At 41.0% G+C, this 22,078-nt stretch overlaps 1 protein-coding gene across 4 annotated transcripts in view; it reads left to right on the top strand.

Moving 5' to 3' along the window:
* The window catches only part of LOC132870999 (gastrula zinc finger protein XlCGF26.1-like), a 241,713-nt gene that overhangs the window by 135,526 nt on the left and 84,109 nt on the right, over positions 1–22,078 (top strand). For 3 of the 4 annotated variants that reach the window (XM_060905128.1, XM_060905126.1, XM_060905122.1), the window contains exon 1: positions 14,561–14,676. The exons of the other annotated variant lie outside the window; for it this stretch is intronic. The gene's annotated coding sequence lies outside the window, so the exon portion shown is untranslated. Of the gene's footprint in view, positions 1–14,560; positions 14,677–22,078 lie in introns of those variants that run through there. 4 annotated transcript variants of the gene reach the window in all.

Raw genomic sequence — 22,078 nt, 5'->3', positions numbered from 1 at the left:
ACTTTTGGATATATTTGAAAATTTTGAAGTTTTTACAGACAGACGGACGTCAAAAAGTGACCACTATGTCTCACAAAACTGCTATGCAGGCAAGACAAAAAACTATTCTTTATCGGAAAGAAATTCATGGAATGTATGTTAAAACTTTTTGGAAATGAATTGGAGAAAGTTGAAAGTGTTTGTTTTTTTGGGAATTTATTTTGATCTGAGACTAAAATGGAGGGAGCATATTAGATATGTCACTAACAAATGTCAGAAAGTCATAAATGTGATGAGTTGTCTGGCAGGATTGGAATGGGGAGCTGATTTTGCATCTCTGAAATATATTTATGTAGCCTAAATTAGATTGACTTTAGATTATTGGAGTATTGCATATGGATCAGCAACAAAATCTGTGATAGCAGAGTTATATAGTATACAAGCTCAGGCTCTAAGGATGTGTCTAGGAGCAGTTAGAACCTCCCCAGTATATGCACTCCAAGTTGAAGCAGGTGAAATGCCTTTATTATTACATCAGAAACAGCTGGTGGCCAACTACTGGATCGATCAAAGGGGACATAGAGATAGCCATCCCACAAAAAAGGCTCTGCAATCCTACTGGGAGAAGGAGAGGACACAAAAAAGAGCTTTGGTTGGATAGGAGATCAAACAGCAAAAGATTTGGTCATGTAAGACAGAGTTTTGCTCAACTGTGGTGTGGCCTGTTAGACCTTTCTGGGTGTTAAAAAACACGTGTGGATCTGGAATTATTGAGGATGAAACTCACAAATAAGAATGCCAATCTAATCAGTGAATATTATAGTTATAGGGACTGTGTGTGCGCGCGTGTGTGTGTGTGTATATATATATATATATATATATATATATATATATATACACACAGTACCAGTCAAAAGTTTGGAAACGCCTCTAATTCAGTGGTTTTTCATTATTTTAAAATTTTCTGAATTGTAGATTAATACTAAAGTCATCGTCATTATGAAGAAATATATATGGAATTATTTGGTAAACAAAAAAGTGTTAATCAAACCAGAATATGTTTAATATTTTAGATTCTTCAAAGTAGGCACCTTTTGCTTAGATGCAGTGTTGTTTTCGTTAACAATGACGATGACGAAATGATTTCATTAATACACCATTTTTTTCATGACTAAAATGAGACAGTGACGAGCTAAACATAACTCTTTGATCACGAAAATATGACGAGACGTAACTGTTGTTTTCGTTGACAAGACGAGACGAAAATGTTAGTGGGTTGGCTATAGGACTATCAAAATGCATGGCGTTTCCTCCAACGGTGCGTGCAACCTGTCTGCAAAATGCTGAAAATATCAGCAATGTACCTGCATCCTGTCCTTGTTTGGTCACGCCCACCACCAGGCATGTCCGGGCACAGTGCACACCGGGGCAGCCACACACAGTTCATGGACCATGGCGGCGGCAGCAACGCCAGCACAAGGGCTTGGTGGGTGGAAAAGACGCAATGATTTATGGACATACTTTACACATAATCCAGCAGAAAATAAAACGGAATGCCTTGTAGTGGGAGACAGAGGTACACGCTGTGGCTATAAACTACGTGGCAAGGATACGACCGACCTCAAGAGCCAGCTAAAGGCTCACCATGCTGCTATTTCTGCGAAGGTAAGTTAATGTTGCAAGAAGTCCTGTTAATAAATCATATATACGTTTGCTAGCTTTGTTTAATGTCACTCAACAATCAGTCTGTGATGAAATTCCTATTAAGTTTTCCAAAACACCGTGACCTGGCGAAAATGAATGGGACCGCTAGCTTCATGCTAAAGTTGGCTTGGTTAAGCTAACTTAAATTCAATTAACATGTCATGAGTAAAACTTGTCCTGCAGGGATTATTGTTGGGACAGCAACTGAATGCTTTGTCATATATTGACCCATATTTGAGTTACTGTGAAACATACGGGGGGAAATGTAGCTTTTCAGACCTGTTGCTGTGCTTTAATATGTCTAAATGAACAGCAGCACACCTGGCTACTCTAACGTTAGCAGCATGTCTAGCCATCATATTTACATTAACGGACAGCGTGGTCATCTTCTAGTTGTGTGTTCATCATGACATGTTTGTGCTCTATCAGCGCATTGCAACATGTTAAACGGAGGCAGAAACACAAGTCTGTGAACAATGGAGTATACACACTAGACAGCGTTTCTGTAGAGAGCATGCGCACTAGACAGCGTTTCTGTAGAGAGCGTGCGCACTAGACAGCGTTTATGTAGAGAGTATGCGCACTAGACAGCGTTTATGTAGAAAACATGCACACTAGACAGCATTTATGTAGAGCATCCGCACTAGACAGCATTTATGGAGAGAACATGCACACTAGACAGTGTTTATGTAGAGAGTATACACACTAGACAGCGTTTATGTAGAGAGCGTGCGCACTAGACAGCGTTTATGTAGAGAGCATGCGCATTAAACAGTGTTTATGTAGAGAGCGTGCGCACTAGACAGCGTTTATGTAGAGAGCATGCGCATTAAACAGTGTTTATGTAGAGAGCGTGTGCACTAGACAGCGTTTATGTAGAGCATGCGCACTAGACAGCGTTTATGTAGAGAGCATGCACACTCGACAGCATTTATGTAGAGAACATGCACACTAGACAGTGTTTATGTAGAGAGCATGCGCACTAGACAGCGTTTATGTAGAGAGCATGCGCACTAGACAGCGTTTATGTAGAGCATGTGCACTAGACAGCGTTTATGTAGAGAGCATGCGCACTAGACAGCGTTTATGTAGAGAGCATGCACACTCGACAGCATTTATGTAGAGAACATGCACACTAGACAGTGTTTATGTAGACAGCGTGTGCACTAGACAGCGTTTATGTAGAACATGCGCACTAGACAGCGTTTATGTAGAGAGCGTGCGTGCTAGACAGTGTTTCTGTAGAGAGCGTGCGCGCTAGACAGTGTTTCTGTAGAGAGCGTGCGCGCTAGACAGCGTTTCTGTAGAGAACATGCACACTAGACAGTGTTTATGTAGAGAGCGTGCGCACTAGACAGCGTTTATGTAGAGCGCGTGCGCACTAGACAGCGTTTCTGTAGAGAGCGTGCGCGCTAGACAGCGTTTCTGTAGAGAACATGCACACTAGACAGTGTTTATGTAGAGCGCGTGCGCACTAGACAGCGTTTATGTAGAGAGCGTGCGCGCTAGACAGTGTTTCTGTAGAGAGCGTGCGCGCTAGACAGCGTTTCTGTAGAGAGCGTGCGCGCTAGACAGTGTTTCTGTAGAGAGCGCGCGCGCGCTAGACAGCGTTTCTGTAGAGAGCGCGCGCGCGCTAGATAGCATTTCTGTAGAGAGCGTGCGCGCTAGACAGCGTTTCTTTAGAGAGCGTACGCACAAGAGAGCGTTTCTGTAGAGAGCATGAACCCTAGACAGCGTTTCTGTAGACAGCATGCACGCGAGACAGCGTTTCTGTCGAGAGCGTGCACGCTAGACAGCATTTCTGTGGAGAGCGTGCGCGCTAGACAGCGTTTCTGTCGAGAGCGTGCGCGCTAGACAGCGTTTCTGTCGAGAGCGTGCGCGCTAGACAGCGTTACTGTCGAGAGCGTGCGCGCTAGACAGCGTTTCTGTCGAGAGCGTGCGCGCTAGACAGCGTTTCTGTCAAGAGCGTGCGCGCTAGACAGCGTTTCTGTCAAGAGCGTGCGCGCTAGACAGCGTTTCTGTCGAGAGCGTGCGCGCTAGACAGCGTTTCTGTCGAGAGCGTGCACGCTAGACAGCGTTTCTGTAGAGACCGTGCGTGCTAGACAGCGTTTCTGTCGAGAGCGTGCGCGCTAGACAGCGTTTCTGTCGAGAGCGTGCGCGCTAGACAGCGTTTCTGTCGAGTGCGTGCGCGCTAGACAGCGTTTCTGTCGAGAGCGTGCGCGCTAGACAGCGTTTCTGTAGAGAGCGTGCGCGCTAGACAGCATTTCTGTCGAGAGTCAGGTCAAGTCAACTTTATTGTCAAATATGCTATACATGCTCGACATACAGCACAGATGAAATATCAGTCCTCTCTGACCCACGGTGCAAACAGGCAATGCAATAAATAAAAATAGAATAATTGAAGAAAAAAAAACAGCATAAACTCTCTAGATAGGAACTAGATAACACTCAAAGAATATAAACAGTATAAATAAACAGTATAAACACTAGATAAGAACTACACACAGACTAAACACTCAAACAGACAATATAAACAGTATAAACACTCTAGATATGAACTAGACGTAGACTAAACACTCATACACACACACACACACACACACACAAATTGGTTCAAATAACCAAACAGTCAAGGGCACTTGAGGTATAGCAGGTAAACATGAAACATGAAATAAACAGTATAAACAAACTAGCAGCTGTTAAGATGAGGTAGTGTGGAATAGTGCAAATGAGCATGGTCCCTCATTTGCACAAAGATGGGGCGAAAGGTTGTTAGATATGCCCAATGTCACAACAGTATACATTTTGCACTGAGTGCAAGCAGGACTCCGGCAAGACTAACTATGACTGCATAACTAAAAGGGAGAGCCAGAAGTTAACACAGTCATGATGGAGCCCTGGGACATAAAGCAGCTAGCCACTATACTGTCAACAAACCCAAGTGAATGAGTGAGAGTGGGGGGAGAGACAGCATCCATATATCCCAATTTACCAAAACACCATGTTTGAGGACCCTCCAGAACTACTCCTTTACCTAATTAAAAAATGTCCAATGTATCAGTCTGCAAAACGGAAAGAAAAGTCAGGAGAATGCAACAGCTGGCCCCCACACAAAACCACTTTTAGCTGAGCAAAAACCAGCCCCAGGAAATGCCTCACCCCCTTTTTGGTCTGAGGTCTTGGTCGCTCAATCGCTGCAGTCTTATCAATTTGGGGATGCACTTGCCCATGACCCAAGTGGAAGCCCAGATACCATACTTCCATCCATCTAACTGCACAATTTTTCGGGTTTGCTGTGAGTCCAGCGCACCTCAGCAACCTCAGCATTGCCCTGAGATGTGCAAATAGAGCATGCGCACTAGACAGTGTTTCTGTAGCGAGCATGCACACTAGACAGCGTTTATGTAGAGAGTATGCGCACTAGACAGCGTTTATGTAGAGAGTATGCGCACTAGACAGCGTTTATGTAGAGAGTATGCGCACTAGACAGCGTTTATGTAGAGAGTATGCGCACTAGACAGCGTTTATGTAGAGAGTATGCGCACTAGACAGCGTTTATGTAGAGAGCATGCGCACTAGACAGCATTTATGTAGAGAGCATGCGCACTAGACAGCGTTTATGTAGAGAGTATGCGCACTAGACAGCGTTTATGTAGGGAGTATGCGCACTAGACAGCGTTTATGTAGAGAGTATGTTATGCACAACCTGTCAACCTTGAGTACAATTTCCTATCTCTGTATTGGCCGAATTTAATGTTTTAAAGTAATTATTTTTTTTACTAAAATGAATGACTAAAACTGGACTAAAACCCTTTTAGTTTTCGTCGACTAAAACTCGACCAAAACTATCAAGGATAGAATTGACTAAAACTAATAAGCATTTCATCCAAAAGACTAAAACTAAAACTAAATCAAAAATGGCTGCCAAAAACAACACTGCTTAGAAGACAGCTTTGCACATCTTGGCATTTTCTCAGTCAGCTTTACGAGGTAGTCACCTGGAATGGCTTTCAGTTTACAGCTGTGCCTTGTCAAGAGTTAATTTCTTGAATTTCTTGACCTCTTAATGTGTTTGAGACCATCAGTTGTGTTGTGAAGAGGTAGAGTTGGTATACAGTGAATGGCCCTATTTGAGTACTGTTTTAATCCATATTATGCCAAGAACTACTCAAATAAGTAAAGAAAAAAGACAGTCCATCATTACTTTAAGAAATGAAGGTCAGTCAGTCCGAAAAAGTTTGGGATGAGTTGAAAACCGCAGAGTGAAGGCAAAGCAGCCAACGAGTGCTCAGCACCTCTGGGAACTCCTTCAAGACTGTTGGAAAACCATTTCAAGTGATGACCTCATGAAGCTGATTGAGAGAATGTCAAGAGTGCGCAAAGCTGTAATCACAGCAAAAAGTGCCTACTTTGAATAATCTAAAATCTAAAACATATTTTGGTTTGATTAACATTTTAAAGTTTACTAAATGATTCCTTACGTGTTGCTGCATAGTCTGGATGACTTCAGTATTAATTTACAATGTAGGAAAAAAAAAATAAAAACATCGAATTTGAAGGTGTTTCCAAACTTTTGACCAGTACTGTATATATATATATATATATATATATATATATATATATACACACACACACACAGCGCCCTCCACAATGATTGGCACCCTTCATTAAGATATGTTCTTAGGCTTCTAATAAATTCATTTTTTAAAAATAATTTAGGACAATGCAAAAAAAAAAAAAAAGAGAAAAATCCAACCTTTAATTCAAGTGCATTTATTCAGTGGGAAAAAATCCCACGTTAAGAAATTATTCTTTGACATGAAATCATGTGTGCCACAATTATTGGCACCCCGATGTTAATACTTTGTACAACCCCCTTTTGCCAACAAGACAGCACTTAATCTTCTATAACATTTCACAAGATGGGAGAACACAGAGAGAGGGATCTTTGACCATTCCTCTTTGCACAATCTCTCTCAATCGTCCAGAGTCCTGGGTCCTCTCCTATGCACTCTCCTCTTCAGCTCACCCCACAGGTTTTCAATTGGGTTGAGGTCTGGGGACTGAGATGGCCATGGGAGGAGCTTGATTTTGTGTCTGGTGAACCATTTTTGTGTAGATTTGGCCACATGTTTAGGGTCATTATCTTGCTGAAAGACCCAGTGACGACCCATCTTCAGCTTTCGGGCAGAGGCCACCAGATTTTGATTTAAAACGTCCTGGTATTTCAAAGAGTTCATGATGCCATGCACCCTAACAAAGTTCCTGGGGCCTTTTAGAAGAGAAACAGGCCCACAGCATCACCGATCCTCCCCCATACTTCACAGTGGGCATGAGGTGCTTTTCCGCATACTCATCTTTTGTGTTACGCCAGACCCACTTAGAGTGTTTGTTGCCAAAAAGCTCTATCTTGGTCTCATCTGACCAAAGCACATGGTCCCAGTTGAAGTCCCAGTACCGCTTAGGGAATTCCAGACGTTTACGTTTATGCTTGTAAGTGAGAAAAGGCTTTTTCCGTGCCTGCCTCCCAAACAGCTTGTTGGCATGTAGATAGCGCCTGATGGTTGTTATGGAGACTTTCTGACCCCAAGATACTACTCTTTGATGCAATTCTCTAACAGTGAGCTTTGGAGAACTTTTTACTTCTCTTACCATCCTCCTCACTGTGCGTGGTGGCAAGATAAACTTGCATCCTCGTCCAGGCTTGTTTGCCACTGTTCCAGTTGTTTTAAACTTCTTGATGATTCCTCTGACTGTAGATATGGGCCGGTGTAGGCGAGCGGCTATTTTCTTGGAGCCATTGCCTGACTTATGAAGGTCGACACACATCTGCCTTACTTGAATGGTGTGTTCTCTTGTCTTTCCCATGTTGAAGAGTGGATAAGAGAAATAGGCCTCTGCGTCACATAATATTTATACTCCAGGGAAACAAGATGTGATGAATTACTAATTAAAGATTCCTAGATACTCTGATCAACTTTATAAACTACAGTAGAAATGACAGAAATGTTTAAATTACATTTATTTTCTAGGAATTGTTATGGGTGCCAATAATTGTGGAACAGGTGATTTTATGAAAAATAATTGTTTCTTAGGTCAGGGATTTTTTTTATTCACTTGAGTTAAAGGTTACATTTTTCTACAATTTTCAGTGTGAGATTATGCTTCTGCAATAAAAATTGAATTTATTTTAAAGGTGCCATTCCACCAAAAACGTTTAATACTGGCTCTTTTTGAAATACCATAGTTCACGCCGAGTTGCATATGCATGCTGCATGTGAAAATGTAATTCTACTCCCATTCCCTGTATGAGCTTATGAAAGAAAATAGTCGGAAAAACGAGCGAATCAGAAAAAGCCCTACGAACTTACATAAGTTCGAAAATTAGTAGTCATGACCTCGCCCACCTTGGCTTGCGACCGCCCACGGGAAGAAGGTTCGGATTGAAGCACAAGGAGAGATAGCAGAGCCCATCTCGTCAGTAGCTAACGAAGAGGACCTAACAGCAAGTTGAAAACATGGCTGAACAACTTCGTGCCTGTGTTATTTGTGGCAGTAACACATCAACGTTGTATTTCTTGCCCAAGATAGAAGAGGTGAAGAAGAAATGGTTGGAGTTTATCTTTGGAACACCACCAGCGAAGTGTAATGCAATGTTAGTACTGTGTTCTGATCATTTCAACCACAGTGACTTTTCAAACTTCGGTGCATTCAGTAGTGGTTTTGCTTCGAGGTTGTTTTTAATACCTGGATCTGTACCGTCAAGATGATCGACCACCAGCTCACAAGCTGTAAGTAAAACATGAACTTTTTGTTTGAAGGTTTTTGTTACAAAATAGCATGTTCATATTCTCCACGTTAGCATGCATGATGTGGTCACAAGCTCGGCAGGGATGAGAGTTTTCCGCTTTTCGGCGGATTTCCTCTTTTTCTGAGTAAAAAATGACCTTTTTATATTATGCCAAATCCGTTGAGAATTTTTAATTAATTAATTTCGGGGGGTTGGGGTATGTTCCTTCATGCTGTTCAAACTTTAACAACTCCAACGATGTTTACACATTATTTGTAAGTCGTCATCTTTAGTCTCATTTAAATCTCGTTGAATGTGATGTAAAATTCGTGTTATCTGCATTGTTATTGGTCAAAACATCGATGTCGAGACCATAATAGCCAATCAAAACAGTTTTTACAAAGACACATACATCCGCTTGTTCTGACCCACTGGAGGTAGCGTCACAGTGCTGTTAGCCAATCAGAGGTAACACGTTTACATGTCATGAATATTAATGAATAAGAGCTGAAATCCTGTCGTTCTCCCGCCACCCACTCCTCCACCAAACTAGAACAGCCTGAAACAGGAGAACCACAGCATTTTTTTCACCAAAACTGGCTCACAGGGCATTCATTCATACTAGAGACCACCGCACAATTAATGAAAAAATAATGCAATGAGACCTTGAAGGCTTTTAACACATCTTAACCAGGGGTGCCAATAATTCTGGAGGGTGCTGTATGTGTATGAGACAGTATTCAGATTTTTACAGATGGATCAAAGGATTTGCAAATAGATGCAAAAGGTTCTGCATGTGCTGTGCCCAGTTACCAGGTGCAAATGAGTAAGAGAACTTCTGATTATTTGAGTGTATATACAGTGGAATTGTTTGCCATACTGTTAGAATGGACTGGTCAGGTAGACTGCAAAAATATATTAATATGTAGTGATTCCATGTCGGCACGTACAAGGATTAAGACAGGTTCAACCAGAAGTCATCAAGATCTGCTTTATGAAATCCATCCATTATCTGTAGCCACTTATCCAATACAGGGTCGCAAGCAAGCTGGAGCCTATCCCAGCGAACTATGGACCCTTCCCACTCACGTGACCTTCGTAAATGCGACCGCCATTTTGGACATGAAGAAATAACGGTTTATGGCACAGACCCTTTCGGTTCTCGCTCATCTAGCTGCTACAATGACTGCTTCGACTGCAACAATAATACCTAACACACATTTAAGTATCCGTCGTAAAGACGTGAAACTCGTTGAGTGACGAGTGTGTTCATTGATAAGCTAACACAATCTAAAAGTAGACATACCATCACACTGCCCTGGCGCTGTGTACAGTTTACCTTCTATGGTTTGTGCACTCACTATTTGCCATTACTTTCTCCAACCCAGTGTTCGAACTATGCCGATATTTTCAGGGGGTCTCTTTTTTTCCCTTGGGGGGGGGGGGGGGGGTGCGCTTGCCTCAGAGCACGGATCTCCAAACACATGAGAAGCCTATCTTACGCACATATCACGCGGACTCCACACCTCCACACACGCATCGCGTCTGAAGTCATAACTCATCAGGGGAAATCGTGTCCGCATTGGCATGTTCAAAAAACAACCTCGCGTCAACAATGATACCACACGCAAGAAAAAAAAAAACAGTCAGGCTACTCAACACATCTGATCCACAGCAGCACCAAAGCATCACTGGAAATCACGTCAACAACCAATCTTCCATTTCAACACGCGTCAACAAACAAATGGCACCACAAACATGAACAAATCGGTCAGGCTACCGATTCCAAACCCACAGCAGACGAATAATTAAATGCATCTTACCTTAAAGCAGAATCGACCACAAAGGAAGTGTGTTGGCACTGTTGGCACACTTCCTTTCTACTAGTTTGTGTCCCCAACCTGGCAGCAGCAGTCGTTGTCATATCGGTTTATTTTATCTTTGATATAAACACAACACTTCGGATATGCAAATGCTTCCCGTTACACACGATTGCTATGTCAATAAACATCATTTTGCCAATATTTTAGAGACCATCCATCTTCTCCGTCGGTCAGCATCTGTCAAGATCCGATAAAATGATAAATCTTGCCTTGTGTGTTGATGGTTACTACATCCAGGTGCACAACAATATAATGGCATGATGGAAGTCTTGCTGAAAGTAAAAACTTTCTTTGATGGCTATATTCCTTTCGATGCTTCGCCGTCGTTCCTCGTTGTTGGCTGTGGTAGACTACTGGTAGTTCATGTCCAAAATGGCAGCCGCATTTGTCGTGACATCACGTGGGATGGGTCCATAGACAAGAGGCGGGGTACACCCTGGACAAGTTGCCAGGTCATCGCAGGGCTAACACATACAGACAAACAACCATTCACACCTACAGTCAATTGAGAGCCACCAATTAACCTAACCTGCATGTCTTTGGGGGAAACCGGAGCACCCAGAGGAAAACCACGCAGACACGGAGAGAACATGCAAACTCCACACAGAAAGGCCCTCGTTGGCCGCTGGGCTCGAACCCAGAACCTTCTTGCTGTTAGGCGACAGTGCTAACCAATACACCACTGTGCTGCTGCTTTATGAAATCTTGTTTACCAATTCAGGAATGGTTAATCAAGGGGAAAGTTATCACATTCATTTGAGTCCCAGCACATTCAGGCATCCAGAGGAACAAGAGAGTGGACAAACTAGCAAAAGAAGCAATCAAAAAGAAACTGTTGAAGCTGGCATCAAATTATCAAAATCAGAGGGGAAAAGCACAGTGAGGAGAAAGGTAAACCAAGATTAGCAACAGTTATGGGATAATGAAACAAAAGGGAGACATTTGCACTGAATCCAAAACAAAGTGTGTATGTTGAGAAGTAAGGGATCAAACCGGAAAGAGCAAATAATAATAATAATAATAATAATAATAATAATAAGCAGGCTCAGGACTGGACACAGCAATTGTAACAGTACACTTAACATCATGGGAAAACCTCCAACCGGTTTCTGTGATCAGTGCCATGAAGCTGAGACACTTGAGCATATCCTTACATCATGCAAGAAATTTAGATCTGAGAGGCAAGAAATGATGACAGAGTTACAGAAAAATGGCCAGGTAGAGGACAGCATTAAAAGTGTATTAAAATGTGGAGAAACTACTAAGGGGAGGAAATGGTTATTTACATTTTTAAGAACAGCTGAACTGGAAAGACAGCTTGAATATGATGTGATAAGGACATAGAAAAAATTCTATAGATGGCAGTAATGCAACATTGTGGATGTCAGCTGCTGTAAAACCTCAAAGAAGAAGAAAAAGAAGTTGAAGACTTTGTGGGCCACTGTAGTAGGCTGTGGGCATTCGTGGGAAGTGGAGTCAATTGTGGATTCTGGTGTAGATGTAACAAAGCTCCCCCCTGGAGGTGCTCAGATTCTGTAATTTTTATTTTCCTTCAGCGAATTCTGAAGGGTTCACAAACTTTCAAGCACCACTGTATTCTGTGGAACAATGATGGTACAACATACATCTTTAACAGAAAAAAAAACCCTAACATTTTGTGCACAAGGTTTAATTTATTTTGGGTTTTCTGAAGTGAACTGCTGAACCTGATGCAGCTTTCAGCCAAGCCATGTTTGGTTGACTTGGCTAGAATTGTAGCAGTTCAGTGGCCAGTTCCTTTCTGTGCACTCATGCACACCTATGGGCAGTTTAGAGTAACTAGTTAACCTAATTGCATGTCTTTGGAGGAAACCAGAACACCTAGGGGAGACCCACACAGTAAGGCCCTTCCCACCAACCACTGGGCTTGAACCCAGAACTTTCTTGCTGTGAGGCAACAGCACTAACCACCAAAATGCCTTAAAATTATACCTACAGGATAATAACCATACATCCAGCATCCTTTATTTTTGATGAAATATCACCTTGGACAGACACTTTTTGTAGACGTCAACAAGATTTTGACAGAAAGCTGATTGGTGTAACAGAAAAGCATTCACCCTATCATCTGGCGATTGTGAGTTTAAATCCTGATGCTGTCACAAATCAAGAAGGGAGGGGGTGTCAACTGCAAGGAACACTAGCCAAATGTCTGTGAGCTCATACATATGGAAGTAGGTAGAGAGCAGGTGTGTTATGCTGCATGATAATCAGTTCAAATAGATTCAGTCTGCTGGCTTTATGTGCCTCAAAAGAGTCTTCTTTGTTATTCCGCCCACTTTGTGCGATGCACCAGTTCTACTGGAAGCAAACCAGTACCAGAGAATTTTAGCTTTGAGCAGCCAAAAAAACAAACAAAACAAAAAACCAGCACAGACATGTTCAGAACAATCAAATGCGTCCAGGCATGTAACATTACACTTTTTAAAATGACGTTATAATTGTTATTAGTAGAAGCAGGGGCGCCGCTAGGGGGGAAAAGTTAGGACGATTCTAAGGGCCTGGCACTGACAGGGGGGCCCTGTGAGGGATATTAATATTATTTTAATAGTATTGCCTTGTGTAAGTTTTTGAAATAAAATATTTAATTTCATCTGTTAAAATATGCAAATTATACATGGTTATGATTTGCTATAACATTTTTCTTGAATTATTTATGATATTGTCATTTCACCCCTCCACCCTCTTTACTAATGGTACAGTCTGATTCTGGGAGCGGGATTAGCGCAGTTTAGAGCAGCTGTCAGTTTCTCTCTGCGCGCAATAGAGGTGTGCATTCTAGAAGTTGCTAAACAGGAGCAGGTGTGATAAATTATGAAGTCCGGATATCACACTGTGTGTGAAAAAAAAATCACCTTTTTTCATAGGTATCTTTATTGTATAATTAAGTCTAGATGTTTGTTCATATGTGGATTTGTTGATATTGTTAAGTATTTAACTTTAATATTTTGCACATTAGCTGTGGTCATCAAGAAGGTCCTGGGTTCGAGCCCCGGGGCCGGTGAGGGCCTTTCTGTGCGGAGTTTGCATGTTCTCCCCGTGTCCGCGTGGGTTTCCTCCGGGTGCTCCGGTTTCCCCCACAGTCCAAAGACATGCAGGTTAGGTTAACTGGTGACTCTAAATTGAGCGTAGGTGTGAATATGAGTGTGAATGGTTGTCTGTGTCTATGTGTCAGCCCTGTGATGACCTGGCGACTTGTCCAGGGTGTACCCCGCCTTTCGCCCGTAGTCAGCTGGGATAGGCTCCAGCTTGCCTGCGACCCTGTAGAAGGATAAAGCGGCTAGAGATAATGAGATGAGATGAGATGAGATGAGCTGTGGTCATAGATATCATTGCTATTGTTCATGTGTGGATTTATTGATACTGTTGCTAAGTATTTAACTTGAATATTTGAACATTTGCTGTGTTTTCTAATAAATGTGTGATGCCTAAAAGAAACCAAAAACACTTAGTGGATTTCTTGCAGTGCACTATGTGATTGTATCAAAAAACTAGTGCAGTTATTCATCAAGGCATACATTGGATCACCTTACAATAAGTCAATAAATGGAGGAAACAAAGGAATACATTTTGTAATCCTGATTATTGATGATGTTTGCTGGAGGGCTCTGGAGTCTCCATAATGTGCATACAGAATGTTATAAATCCATACTGATACAGTGATGCATGCAATTTCTCTCAACACAACATTTGGATTGAATGAACTCCATAGGCTACTGAGTGGCCTAATAATAGTTGCTCATAAAAGAAAAATATATATATATATATATATATATATATATATATATATATATATATATATCTTCCATATACATCATGGAATGTTCATTTTAAGGCAACAGTCTATTCAGTCTAATTATGACAGTTCTGCATTTAAAATGTTCATATACCAAATAATTGTATCACCTAAACTTGCTAGGTAGCTGATCACACGTGCAGTAAAGTAAAAGTGCAGCCAAAAACAGACTTCAAATTCAGTTGCTTGAGCTTGAAAATTTTACCGGGGGGGGGCCCTAAATTGTAATCTTTCATAGGGCCCAAGATTTCTAGCGGCGCCCCTGAGTAGAAGTGTGTGAGGGTTGGGTTGGGATAGGCGTCCTCCACCCTGAAACTCCACTCCAGGCCAGGTGGTGGCGGTGACGCGTCCAGTAGCTGCTTCTCCAACCGCCAGTAAACACTGGAGAAGAAAAAGCTGATGCTCGTCTGAACCGCTTTAGCCCCTCGATTTATAAAAATAAAAGCACATTATTGTGTCTGGCTCTGAGGATTTAAACCCCTGAGGTAAGTTAAACTGAAGGTGTGCGGTCGAATCCCAAACACATGTCCACTTTACTGTTTTAGTGAACTACGGTCAGTCTGAAAAAATGCCGTGTGCACTCTAGATAGTGCACTATTTATCCACTCAGGAGAGAGTTGTAGTTTGGCTAACCTTTTTAATTGTATGTTTAAAGTATTTAAATAATCTTCACTTCAAGTTAATTTCCACCTATTTATTTATTTATTGCTAATTTGCGACTTCCTCGCAATTCCAACTTTTTATTTCTCGGAATTCCGGCTTCATTTCTCACAGACTTTTTTCTCCTCTGTGTGTGTGTTTGTTTATTAAGCCAGTCAGGCAGCGTTACCCCCTCTGCAGTATGTTAAGCCGAAAGCTTGAAACATTGAGAATGAAAATGAGTGAAATCTGAGGGGAGTATTTTAATCATGGTTTCCCGAACCGGGAGATCTTGTTACTGGAAGAACTTTTTTTTTTTTTTTTTATCTTTATTAAAAATAACAGCAACAAAATACAGAGGGACTCCCTAAAGTGAATGACGCATGAAATGGAATGACAGCTAGTGATTTGAACAATAAATGGTCCCTTGTCATTCAGATTCTTATAAATGAAATAACGATTGAAATGTAGGTGGAATGACATGCTTTCAGCTCATGAAATGGAATGACGTTGTTTCTAAGTGGAATGACATACTTTAAGCTAATGTTATCAGTGATATCACCTTTTACAAATGGAATGACATACTCTGAGGCAATGTTATCAGTGATCTCACCTATAACCTAACCCTAGAAACAATGTCATTCCATTTGTTAATTTGATATCACTGATAACATTGCCTCAAAGTATGTCATTCCACCTAGAAACCTTATCATTCCATTTGTAAAAGGTGATATCACTGGCAACATTAGCTCAAAGTAAGTCAATACATATAGAAACCCTGTCATTCCATTTGTAAAAGCTGATATCCCACCAAGCACCCACTTATCTTATCCTAGGGAGGTCTAAAACTAAAGATTTCAATCGTTATTCCATTTGTAAGAATCTGAATGACAAGGGACCATTTATTGTTCAAATTTACTACATTTTCATGCATCATTCACTTTAGGGAGTCCTAATACAAATACAGTTATTAATACACACACAAACAACAAAGCAAGAGCCAGGGGGAGTTTTCAAATAAAAACATTAAATAATCAGCACAAATGAGAAAATTTAGCAGCTTTCTTGTTTTTAGAGTTCGAGATGATTTTGGTATAGGCAGATTCTACCATAACAGAGGCCAGTTAAGTCCCATCTCCTTAAATTGCTGAATTGATTATTTTGATCATTCTATTAAGTTTTTCTAGTAGCATTTGGGGTCTTGGACATTCACAGTAAATTTTAGGACAGTAATCCTGGTAACTAATTAATAAAAGCCTGATATGACAGACATGCTAAATGACAATAGAAACACATCGGTTTCTATCATCAAAATCTGACAGACAAACTAACGTCTACCATCATATTCTGACAGACACTCTAGATGACAATAGCAACAAAACTGTTTCTTACATTATTAATCTGACAAATTTAGTAATAATATTAAATACCTCATCACTAGAACCAAATAATAAAATAAAAAATATTGAAATAAAAAAGAGAATTTATTTTCAAAATTGAAATATCAACAATAATTGTCAGAACAGTGACGATAGACACGACTGTGTCACTTTCACGGGGAAATAACACATTGAAATGGCCTGTCGGCTGAAAGGGTCGCAAGTGGCTCTGATTTATCTCAACTTACGATAGTTTTCCTCCAGAAAATTTTAAATATGAATGCACAAATATGTTCTCAGTGTTTCTATCGTCAAAGATTTCTATCGTCAGGATAGCTGACTGAAAATCTTACCTTGATTTATTTGATGAAATCTAGCTGTCAGAACTCCAAGTCTTGCCCGGAAGTAAATGTCTGCTGTCACAAAAATCATGCGCAGTAGAATTTCCTCTTTGCGTCAGTCAACATGTGCGTGGTGAGGGCTTGAATTTTGCTATCATCAGGTGCATTAGACTGACAGACTGACGATAGCATTTTTAAAAAAATAACTGTGGGCTTCTCTCGTGAACGAAATAGTTTTTTTGCTGTTAATCTACTTCAACTCCATCTGTTGACACCCAAAAATTATAAAGCCTGCTTCCACACGATAACTACCAAAGATCCATAATGGCCGAGTCTATCGTCAGGTCGTCTGACAGAAATTCACTGACGATAGCAACAGGGATAATGAAAGTGATTTTTAAAATGGGAGTTATGTCTGTCAGACATGTCAAAGAAATAGAACTTTATTCTTTAAAAATCTTTTATTGATATACTCAGTGTATTTTTAAATGACGTGCTGTTTTAGAAGACCAAATACCATATTTTCAATCTTGAAAATATTACCTCACTGAAAAAAGGACAAGAAAAATTTCTTATTTTGTGGGCAAGTGGTTAATGGATCCAGTTATGGTAGAATCTGCCTATACTGTTCAGTTTCCTTTTCGAAGGCTATAAATGAAGGTTTTGAGCAACTAAACTTGGCTTTATGAATATGGTATTTTCCTAAAATGATCAACAAATTTATTAAAATAATTCTTTTTTTTTTTATTTTGTTATGGAAACCAAACAGTACATATTTCCAACACAGAGAAAAATCAGAGTCAAGCTTGGCTGTAATGTACCGGGTTATTTCTGTCCAGAATGCGATGGTAGAGGGACGTTGCCAGAACAGGTGTGTTATTGTTTTCGGGTCCATCTCACACAATGAACAGTCCACACAAATGTCTCTCTTTTAAGCATATAATGCTTGGCAGGATAGTATCTATGAATCAGTTTGAAAGACGCCTCCCTTACTTTGTTTGTAAAGAAGTATCTGTATGGGAGGTTCCACGCACTGCTCCAGTTCAGGTCACCAACAAGACCAACCCTCTACTCACTTCCACAGAACTGTCATGTTGTTTTGAGCTTTGCAATGGTTTTTAAACTAGCGTTTTGTATCGGCAAAAAGATATGCCCCTCGCACTGCCGAGTTAGCGCTTTCCAGTTGAAATCACAAAAAACGAACTGTCTCAAAACACATCCGATTGACGTGATTGTGGTAGCAACTCAACGTATGCACTCCCATTAATGCGAAAATAGACCTAGAAAGCATATCACTCCAGATTATTCCTTGAACTTCCTTCTGCTTAACTCAGACAAGACTGAAGTACTTGTACTCGGACCACATGCAGCGAGAAGTAGGTTTTCTGATCACACAGTAACTCTGGATGGCCTTTGTTTCTTCACGTGCAGCAGTAAAAGACCTCGGGGTGATTATTGACCCCAGTCTTTCATTTGAAACTCATATCGATCACATTACCCGGATAGCTTTCTTTCATCTCAGAAATATTGCTAAGATAAGAAATTTAATGTCACTACACGACACAGAAAAAATAGTTCATGCTTTTGTTACCTCCAGGTTGGATTATTGTAATGCCTTACTGTCTGGATGTTCCAATAAGTGCATAAACAAGCTCCAGTTAGTTCAAAATGCAGCAGCAAGAGTCCTTACTCAGGGATGAGTTTTCCGCTTTTCGGCGGATTTCCGCTTTTTCTGAGTAAAAATCGACCTTTTTATATTATGCCAAATCCATTGAGATTTTTTTTTTTCATTTATTGAGGGGGGTTGGGGTATGTTCCTTCGTGATACTCAAGCGTAATTCATTCCTATGACGATGTTACATGTTTATGTTTTCTCCATCTTTAGTCTCGCTAAGTCTCGTGGTAGAATATGTGTTATCTACAATGTAATTGGCCAAAACATCGATGGCGAGAGCATGATAACCAATCATAACAGTTCTTACAAAAGAGAGGACTGACAAGCTTTTGTCTTTGGCCAAAAAGCTGAAAAAGTCGAAATGATCAAATGAAAATGAGAAGTGACTGTGAACTATAAATAATTGTATAAAGTGTACATAGACATTATCCCATAAACTTGGCATTCGTTTGATTTAATACATTGAACATGTTTGATAGTCAGTAAATCTGAATTAATGCTGACAGATTTGAAAACTTAAATATTTCAAAAGACTTTTTTTGAAATCATCATATGCATCTAATGAGGACATAGGGAGAAAAGGTCAGTCACCCTAAGAAATTTTATTTAATATATGAACATTTTGATAATTAATAGAACTTAAGTTTAATATGAATTTAGTTTGTCATTTTTGTTGATCATGAATTATAACCATACCCTTGAATGTAGAATGTGATTTTATTTTGAATTCAAACAATATTCCTATTGATTTGAAACATATTTTCATGTAAATATATAAAAAAGAACAGATTTTTTATCTACTACAGCTCAGATTGCAGGAAAAGTGGTTTGTAAGGCTGTATTTTTCAGAATTTTCCTGGGGGGTATCCCCCCCCCCCCCCCCCCCCCCCCCCGCATACATTTCTTATTTTCTGCTTTTTTTAATGACCACCCACTCTCATCCCTGCTTACTAGAGCTAGAAAATATGACCACATCACCCCTGTCTTATCCACACTGCATTGGCTCCCAATCATATTTTGTATTATTTATAAAATACTACTATTGACCTTTAAAACACTGAATGGTCTCGCACCGCAGTACCTGAGCGAACTTCTGGTCCTTTATGACCTGCCACGTCTACTTGGATCGAAAGGTGCAGGCTATCTGCTGGTACCTCGGATAGTGAAGGCTACATCAGGGGGCAGAGCCTTTCCTTACAAAGCCCCACAATTATGGAACAGCTTTCCAAGTCGTGTTTGGGAATCAGACACCGTCTCAGCATTTAAATCTAGGCTGAAAACATGCCTTTTGTTAATAGTGTTATTAGGTAAAGGAGTAGATCTGGAGGGTCCTCAGACATGGTGTTTGTTGGTAAACTGGGATGTATGGGTGCTGTCAGTCCCCCACTCACTTGCTCATTCAAGTTTGTTGACAGTGTAGTGGCTGGCTGCTTTATGTCCCGGGGTGCCCTCATGCCTCTGTTACCTTCTGTCTCTCCCCTTTTAGTTATGCTGTCATAGTTAGTTTTGCTGGAGTCCCTGCTTGCGCTCAGTGCAAAATGTATACTGTTTTTACTCATGAGGTGACATTGGGCGTACCTAACAACTTGTGTTTTCTCTCTCTTCCCCCCCGTCTGTCCCTCTGTTACACATGTCAATTCTGAGATTGAGCTGCTGACTCCTCGGCCCTGCCTGATCCATCCTGATGCCCTATGTCTGGCTGGAGTCTCATCACATCGCTCCCGTGGAGGACGGCCCCATATGGACGGTTGAAAGTTACATTTGTAGTAATGCTTTTATGGCTGAGGACTACAGTTGACTTGCTAACTTGAGGACTGCAGTTGTCATGAACAGTTTTGCACTCAAGTTTCCATCAGTGAAGAGTTAAACAGACTTCCTGTTAAAACTGGTAATGTTATCACGTTGTCTGTTATCACCCAAATGAGGATGGGTTCCCTTTTGAGTCTGGTTCCTCTCGAGGTTTCTCTCTCATGTCGTCTGAGGGAGTTTTTCCTTGCCGCTGTCATCATGTTAATGCTCATGTTAATCTATCATGGGGATAGATTAGGGACAAAATTAGCTCATGTTTAAAGTCATTAAAATTCTGTAAAGCTGCTTTGTGACAATGGCTATTGTTAAAAGTGCTATAAAAATAAACTTGATTTTATTTTTTACTGATATTAATCTGAATAAAACATTAGAAAATTATCTTGCATTTCACAACATGATTTTCTTTCATCATGACAAGACAATGGACCCAACCACACACAAACTTATTATAAGCATCCAGGCTTTTGTAGGCTTTTAGACTGTCCATGGTGTAGGGAACTTGGCAAGAGTGCCAGATAATTTACTATGTCTGGTAGGGTGACCACCTGTCCCACATAGTGCGTGCACGTACAGCATTTGAAGCCGAATTTATGCGTCCCGCAAATTCAGAACGTGTCCCGCATAATCGATGCTTGCTGAGGGGGATATCGCTCTCCCCGGGCCACCCAGGCAGCCAAACGAATATTACTTGACATTTCAGCACACCACCGTCACCACTATAGACTGTAGAACAAAACCACACACACACCCCTCACAACTGACTGGTTGTTGTCAACTTTTTGTTGTTGCCATGACACTGCACGCAGGTGCACAGACAGTGATGAGGGACGCAGGTGCAGCGCATGCATTGCTTTCATATTAAAAAATGGAGAAAGGTACCGGGGAGATGGCAGGTGAGGCACCACCACCTCCAGTTAAAAAGAGAAGGTGTATGTACAGGAAAGAGTGGGAAAATGAATATTTGTGGCTGAAGGGGGTTGAGGGGGATACCGAGAGGGCTTTTTGTGACCTTTTGCAAAACATCTTTCTCAATCGGACATGGCAGGGAATACAATGTGAAACGACACAGGCTCGCGGAGACTCACAAGAAACGTGTGCAACAGAAAGAAACGTCTAAATCTATGGATGCTTTCCTCCGACCTAGAAACGTCTAAATCTATGGATGCTTTCCTCCGACCTAAAAACGACTCTCTAGCTGACATAGTGGTGAGGTGACGAGTGTGTATCACACTGTCCAACACGCAATATCATATCGGGCAGGAGATTATATTATGATTGATTTAAAGTGAATAAATTGTAATGGAAAATAAATAAAATTGAGTAGTTTCAGTAAATCATAAGTGGAAGTGTGTCTGTCAAGTCATTGAATGGTCAAAATATTATGAATGTTTATTTAAAAAAAAAAAACACATTTGGTGGCCTGTTCATGACCATACATCACCAATAACAGCAGAATAGGGTATTATTGATATACCATGTAAGGTAGTATGTGCTAGAAATGGGTAAACCACTATCTGGGAGTCTTCCAGCAGCCGGCGTGGCACAGTGGGGGCGGCGTCCCACATTGTCCCTCAAAAACATACCCCTTGTCCCCCCTTGGGCTTATGAGCAGGTGGTCACCCTAATGTCTGGATAGGTTACAGCTGGCAGGATGTCAACATCTTGCTCCCACTCAGCCCCAGCATCACTGTAAGGGTCAAAACCATCGATCAGTCAGTTTCTCTAGTTGCTTCCTTTCAGCAGGCTTCAGGGTTTTGAAATGATCTGCCATGTCTACAGACCAGCCACTGTCCCCCCCCCCCCCCCCAAAAAAAAAAAAAAAAAAATCTCACACAGGTTTCTTTTAAGTCAACTGTTGTGTTAATAAATCATAAAACACCTCAGATTGGTCTAAGTCGTTTGTCACTCCACTTTATTCCCGTGGGTTCACTTACCGCTGCCGTTATTTCCCCCTAACCATGAGTTTGTTGTACTTCCAATATGGCAAAGAGTGCTATTACTTCCAGTAGTGGTGACGTCAGTGGTAGTGGCCTATTGAGCTCCA

The sequence above is a fragment of the Neoarius graeffei genome, chromosome 22 (genome assembly GCF_027579695.1).
Source record: "Neoarius graeffei isolate fNeoGra1 chromosome 22, fNeoGra1.pri, whole genome shotgun sequence".
NCBI classification, from domain to species: Eukaryota; Metazoa; Chordata; class Actinopteri; order Siluriformes; family Ariidae; genus Neoarius; species Neoarius graeffei.
The sequence above is the reverse complement of the archived record's forward strand: the minus strand, read 5'-3'. Positions and strand labels throughout refer to the sequence as shown.